This window comes from Equus przewalskii, chromosome 3 (genome assembly GCF_037783145.1).
Source record: "Equus przewalskii isolate Varuska chromosome 3, EquPr2, whole genome shotgun sequence".
Classification (NCBI taxonomy): Eukaryota; Metazoa; Chordata; class Mammalia; order Perissodactyla; family Equidae; genus Equus; species Equus przewalskii.
The window spans coordinates 33,459,795-33,466,561 of record NC_091833.1 but is presented as its reverse complement, the minus strand read 5'-3'; the positions used below and the strand labels follow the sequence as shown (position 1 = coordinate 33,466,561).

Genomic DNA, 6,767 nt, shown 5'->3' with positions numbered 1-6,767 from the left:
GTCTGGTTGAATGAAAACTGTTTCCGAACGTCCACCGCTGCTCTCCCCTCACCCTCGGCCGTGTCTCTGCTCCATCGGTTGGGTTACCAGGCACCAAATATTTTTTCTTTGAGTCAGCTCATTTTTTTTTTTACTTTATCTTATCCTCAAAGAACAATTTACAGCACTGCCATCGATGGAAGTGCTTATTTCTCATCACCCTTAGAAGCCAACATAAAAATAAATGGGACAAACCATACACTGTTATTAAACTCTTGCGAGACGCCCAGCTTGCCAAAGGCTTCGAGCCAAAGTCTGTTCCGGCTTGTTAGCAGGGGCAATTTGTGCAAGTGAGAGAGGCGGTGAGGATGCTCTCCGCTGGCCCGAGTCTCCCTCCCGACGTCGTCAGGGCACTTAAGAAAGCATCACCAGGTGATTCTCAGTGGCCCTGAGTGCTCCACCAAAAGCCGTCTCCCAGGGCAAATGAGTCCCAGCCTGGGCAGCTCTGGCTGGGAGCTCTCAGAGCCCAAGCTGGGGGCTCTGAAGCTGGTGACCTCTCCGTGGGTCTCTGTGATTGCAGAGGGAAGAGAAGACCCCCCACGGGCATCTGCCCCTCTCTAAATTCTCCGCCCCGCCGCTCTCCGGGCCGCCATCTCCTGAGGAACCGCCCGGGGACTCTCCTCCTGCCTGGTGATCTGCTAACAAAGGGCACAGTTTTCAGTTCTAGAGTCAAAAGAGCTGGACTGGCCACAACGTCTGGCTGCCCCCCCTTGGATTCCATCCTGTAAGAGCACTGTGTTTCGTCCCCTCCAGTATGGAGAAAAATGTCCCATCCCAGAGTTGCTGCGGGCATCAAGCAGGGCAAGATGTGTGTAAGTGCCACACAATTAAAAATAATTCTCCAGCTGTATAGACGGAATAAGGAGGGGAGGGAAATGGGAGGGACCTGTGGAGAGGGGAGGGTAGAAGGGAAGAGGAGGGGGGAGGGCGGGGGGGGGGTTGGGGGGCCGGTGGAGTGGGGAGGGCAGACGCTGTACTTTTCTGTTTTGTAAGCAGTCTCGAGTCAGATGAAAAATATGCTCTTACCAGCCAAAAGATGTGTGAGTTCCGATTCTGCAAATGAGTATTTTAGTGTTATTCATGGTGGGTTTTGCTTCAGAAGGAGGATTTTTTCCTTCTTCTTTCATAGAAGACACAGAATCATCAAACCAGCCAACTGTCGGCTCGCCCCCGCCCCGTGGTGTGTGAGTCGTAACGCCACCGCGTTCCCACACCCACTACCACGGGATCCCAGCGTTGCCCGCCCCACGCCGGAACCCGGCTGTGGCTTTCTTGGCGAGCAGGTCTGGCTCCTGCATGCGGCTTTGTTGGGAGTCGGGAAAAAGCCATCACGAGAATCTTTGGGTCATGGCATTGCTAGTTAAGATATAAGATATGACTTTTTCTACCAGGAGATAATCCACAAATGTCTATGGCAAAATTAAAACAGACTCATTCAGAGGGGATACCATAAATCGGCTAATTTCCAGAAAGCACTTCCCAGCTTGGAACTAGCTGTCATGCTCATCGTCCCCATTTCACATTAATAATCAGAGCTCTGCTAAACATATATCACTTTATTCCCATTTTACAGATGGAGAAATTGAGACTCAGAGATGAAGAGTTTGCCCAAGATGCTCACACGGTAGAGAGGCTGGAGGGAGGTCATAAATCCCACCTGAGAACCAGCCTCCCACCAGGCCCCGTGCTTCACTGGCAGCACAGCTCTCCTGAGCGTGGAGCCGGCAGGCGGCACAGGAGACACCTGGGAGCCCCGGGGACGCTGGCCCAGCAGGGCCGGAAGACTGGGAACACCCTGGGGGGGAGCAGTGCTGTGTCGCAGGGGAGCTGTCTGCTCCATCGACTTGTCGATTTGAGAGGCTGCGAGGTCACAGGGACAATGGAGGAAGTGGTGTGTCTAGACATATGTCAAATTACCCGGCTACAAGAATCCCCACCGGAATGTGCTCCACGTAGGTAATGACCTGGTGCTGCATTCACCAGGGCCAGGCTGTGCAGCTCGGCAGTGGGGCTGGGCATCAGGCCTGGTCTGAGCCGGCTGTGCCACCTTCCAGCTGTGGAGCCAGGGTGGCAGTGGTGGTTTGTTTTCTTGGTTCGAACCTCCTGGGGACTCAGGGTTGTCATCCGCAGACTGCACTGCCAGCAGCGAGCATTTGCCGTGCCTGGCTTCCCGGCAGCATTTACACAGCACTCGGCTTTGTGTCCTGCCTCCCGAGGTGAACGCACCCCATCCTCCCTCGCAGGAAGGCTGGAGGTAGGGGAGGCCTCTGGTGCGGAAGGAAGCCCCATGAAGAGGCGGGTTCCGGCTGGGCGGCGGGGGAGGCTCCGGCTCCAGGGGCAGCCGTGGCAAGCTTTCCATCACTACTGCCCAGTGCTGGCCTTCACTGCGATATCATCGCCCGGAGGCCTCGGCAGGCAGCCAGCACTGCTGCTGGTTGCAGCGCCCCCAGGCCTGGCTCCAGCCCTCCAAGAGCATTGGGGAGTGAAATTCCTAAATAAATTCCCCTTCTGCATAACCTTGCTCAGGTGGGTTCTGCTACTTGCAACCATAAAGCCGGACTTACCCACTGTCTCCCAAGGTCACTCCAAAGCTTAAATGAGATACTGATTGTAAATTGCTCAGCATGGTGCTCAGCACATAGTGGGATGAATGCATAGCTGTTGAGTGAATGAAAGAATGAATTCATGGAAAGCTCGTGGCAGGGCATTTTGCACCTAATAATCACTTACTGACTATGTGTTATTGTGACTGTGACTATTATTTATAAAATAATAACAATTCAGCCTTGAAAATAGCCACCAGCCTATGTGCCTCTGGGCAGCCAAAGAAAATGCATAACCGTGGTGATCGCTGGGGCCGACACCCCTCTTCCAGGCCGGGCTGTGTAAAATTGCATCTCTCCGTGCCCTTGAGCTGAGGCCAATTAAACGTGTGCAGAAGTGACAGATCTTCTGATTGGGAGTTTCCAGTCCAGGGGGTGACCTGCCATGACTTTGCCGGTGCGGCTGGTGAGGTGTGCGTGGTGGTGGAGTCAGGAGAGCAGGGCTTCCAGCCCACACCCTGTAGAGACACACGGCTTGGGAGAGAAACAAGCCTTTGTTGTCTTCCGCCACCACGTTCGTGTTGTCGTGGCAGCAAACCTCGTCCATCCTGAGGGATGGAGGGACCCCAAGGAAGACAGCACAGCAGGCTGGAGGGCCTCAACCTTTGTCCAGCAAGCCGTTCCTTCTCTCCTGTCCACGTGGGTCTTGAATGGGAATCTGCTTCCGGTTTGCCTCTACTGCGATGTCTGTGTTCTCTCTGCCGATTTTCTGACCCACAAAAAGGAGCTGGGGTGGGGGCGGCTCTGATGGGAATTGAATGCAGCCCCCGAAAATGCCCTGAACCGGGCTTCTCGTCTGCCTCCTGCAGCCCTTGTAAAGCTCTCAGGATAAACCTTCCTCTGTTTTGTCCACATTAAGAGGGGTCTTCTTTGGCCGTCTGTGGGGGCTTGCGTGGGACTCAGGGCGGCATCAAGTAGGACCTGCATCCCTTTAGAGTGTTATTTTTGTTGTGAGCGAAAAACGTTTGTTCACGAGAAACTTGGCTACTGAAAACGGCTGGTGCAGATAAATGAACGGCTCTCTCTGCTGGATGTTTTCGGCCTATTCCAGATGTGTCAACTTGCAGGCAAACAGGGTGTTCTCTCCTGCACCGCTGACCATGTGGCCAGCGGGTTGGAGAGTTGACATGGCAATGTCACACGGGTGCTGACAGAGCTCTCTGTGACCGCCACTCATCTCGGACAAGGTTCTGACAGAATGGCAGAATCAGTGAGCCCGTCACAGTGAGTCATTCACTCCGTGCCTCAGTGGCGTCGTGGACCGACTCTTGACTGTCGTGGATGGTGCACGAGGAGAGCGAGTGCATCGACCGTGTGCATTTGTTGAATGCTTGTGGGGATCTGAAAAAATGGATTTCAACCGCGTTTGGGGAAATGTATGTTTGGGAATTTTCCATACCAACAAACCACATGGTCAGTGGGCAGTAGCCGTCATGCTGCTGCAGCCTGTGGGTCTTTGAAGCCAAAGAAGGGATCAAAAGCAAAAGTCTGTCACAGTGAAGAGTGGATGCTGACCGGTGGGAGACCTTGTCAACCTTGGTCCCTCGGCACCATTTTCTGTGCACCTCTGGCTTCTCCCGTCAACCTGCTCCCCCCGGAGTCTTTCTGGTCTCAGAAAATGACTGCCGTCTCCCTCCTTCCCACAGTTCAGATCTGAAAGCTTGAAGGTGCCCCAGCTACTGTGTTTTGCTCACATCTCACACCCGTGCGTCAGGAAACCTGGTCAGCTCCATCTTCGAAATTGGTCTGGAACCCCTCACTTCTCGTCACCCGCACAGCTGCACCTCGGCCCAGTCGTCACGTCCCCTGGACTGTTGCAGTCACCTCCTCACTGACGGTTAACCCCCTCCCGACAGTGCATTCTCACGTGGGAGCGAGACGTCCAGGTAGAACATAAGGGAGGTCCTGTTGTCCTCTGCTCACGATCCCACAGTGGCGCCCATTTCCCACAGAGTCCAGGCCGGGTTCCCACAGGCTCTGCACCAGTGGTCCCCAGACAGCTCCCAGGGCACACTTGGTGATGTCTAGAGACGTTTTTGGTTGTCACCATGTGGGGAATGCTACTGGCATGTAGTGGGTCGAGGCCGGGGATGCTGCTCAACACTCTGTGATGCACCAGACAGCCACGCCACAGAGAGGGCTCCACCCCCAATGTCACTAGGGCCAAGGCTGAGAAACCTCGACATACAAGAGCGTGGCTGTCACTACTGTTTGCTGTCTGGCTGGAATAGTGAACAGGGATGGGGCGTTTTTATGTAACCTCACTGAAAGTGGGCAAATCTGTCTGGTCTTTTCTCTGCCATCTCTCCTGCATGTGCGTGGGTCCTGGACAGGTAAGTGCCATCAGTCAGGGCTGCACTGAGCTGCAGCGAAGAGAACTCCACCGGGGCTGGCCCAAGTCAGGGCTCTTGTCCACTTGTTTGTTTGTTCCACCTAAGTGGCTGGAGGTCGGTATTTCAAGGCAGTGATGCCAGCCCCAAAATGCCACCATGGATCCAGGTCCTTGGGTCTTCCTGCCTTGCCATCCTTTATAAGTGACTGTCATCATCGTTGTCACTGCCTTGCTTCCACAATTCCTGGCACGTGGAAGGGAGATGGGGGAAGAGCAAAAGACCAACCATGTCTTTCTCCTTTTCCATGCCCTTCCAAAGTCCCCACCGGTTACTTCCACAAACAAGACCCTCTGGAAAATATAGATTTCAGTTGGACACATGGCCACCCTAAACAAAACCTCTTAGTAACAATAGTGGGAGGGACCGGGTGGTGTTTGCCACCCTTCTCCAGCACTGAATGGGGTGGCGCAAGTACTTTATGGGTTTGGTTGTGATGAACTAGGTCATTCTTGGGGTCCCCTGACTTACTCAATCACACTGTCATTCTCCTGGTCAGCCTGCTGCCCGAACTGAGCATCGCATGTGAGCATATGGTCAGTGCTTCGTAAGGATTCATCTTTGACCCCACGGAACCCTCCATCACAGAAGCACAGGGTGAGATGGGTCTTCAAGGTCACCTTCCCCTCCTGTGGAACATCCTGGGAGGGTGTTTGCCTGGATTATCTCCAGTACTGGGGACTCACTCCCCGGAGGTGTCTCCAACTTCAAGGGGTCTCTGTTGCTTTATATTCAACTAGAATTTTCCACCCTTAACTCCACTCATGGCTTCCAACTTTGCTCTCAGAGGAGATGCCATCTTCAGTTCCCCGGTTATAGAAGCCCTTGGGTGGCTCTGGGCCCGGGAGGGTCTGCTCTGTTTCACAGGTGAGGACACCGAGGTGGGACAAAGCCATCTGGGTGGTGACTCAATGTTCTGCTAAGATCGTAGAGGCCAGGTTCAAAACCACACCGCACCCGTTCCCAGACATCAACGCCATAGCGGAGCAGGTCTCTGTGCAAGCTCTCAGCACCTACGTTCTCACCACCTCCCACTGTGGTCTGCTACGGGGTGTGGGGCTACGGAGGTGGAAGACACAGGCCCTACCCCCACAGGGCCCCCAGCCTGGTTGGGGAGGCTAACGGGAGTGGAAGGTGAGCAGGTCACTTGGAGAACAAGGAGGAAGTGAATGTGATCTGGCCTGGGAGCATCATGGAGGGTTCCCTGGAGTCGGTGATATCAACATCCTCAACCTCCCTTGATGGATGGGGGGCTCCCCCTGCTTCCAAGCAAAGGGCCAGCTCCCTCAAGTATTCATGCACGGGGTCCTGTGCACGCGATCACCCTGCAGGTGGCGTTGCCCTTGGCGTGAAGAAGGCGACGTGAAATAGCGCCCTCAGGGGGGTGAGATGCTCTAACCCTAGATGTTGGTGGCGGCTGCACAGCTCTGGGAATATACAAACATTGACTTGTACGCTTTAAATGGGGGAATGTTATGGCATGTGAGTTGTATCTCAATAAAGATGTTGTCAACAGAACCTCACCGTGAGATTTTTATCCTCCCACCCACACTGGGTGCTCACCCACAAAACCCAGCCAGTCCAGCTGGGGGGCGCCTGTCTGAGAGCCAGCCACGTCTCACGGCTGCAGGGTGCCCCCTGCCCCGAGCTGTGCTCATCTCTCTTATCAAGAGTGACCGTCACCACCTTGCCCAAGAAGGAGAACCCCTCTGCCTGGCCCCACGTCTGTTAGGTT

At 54.5% G+C, this 6,767-nt stretch overlaps 1 long non-coding RNA gene across 1 annotated transcript; it reads left to right on the top strand.

Moving 5' to 3' along the window:
* The first annotated feature begins 318 nt into the window (after positions 1-318).
* On the top strand, positions 319-6,550 carry LOC139082251 (uncharacterized). Its single transcript, XR_011538060.1, has 4 exons — positions 319-851; positions 1,613-1,991; positions 4,289-4,528; positions 5,532-6,550. It is a non-coding gene; the product is annotated as an uncharacterized lncRNA (long non-coding RNA).
* The last annotated feature ends 217 nt before the right edge of the window (positions 6,551-6,767 follow it).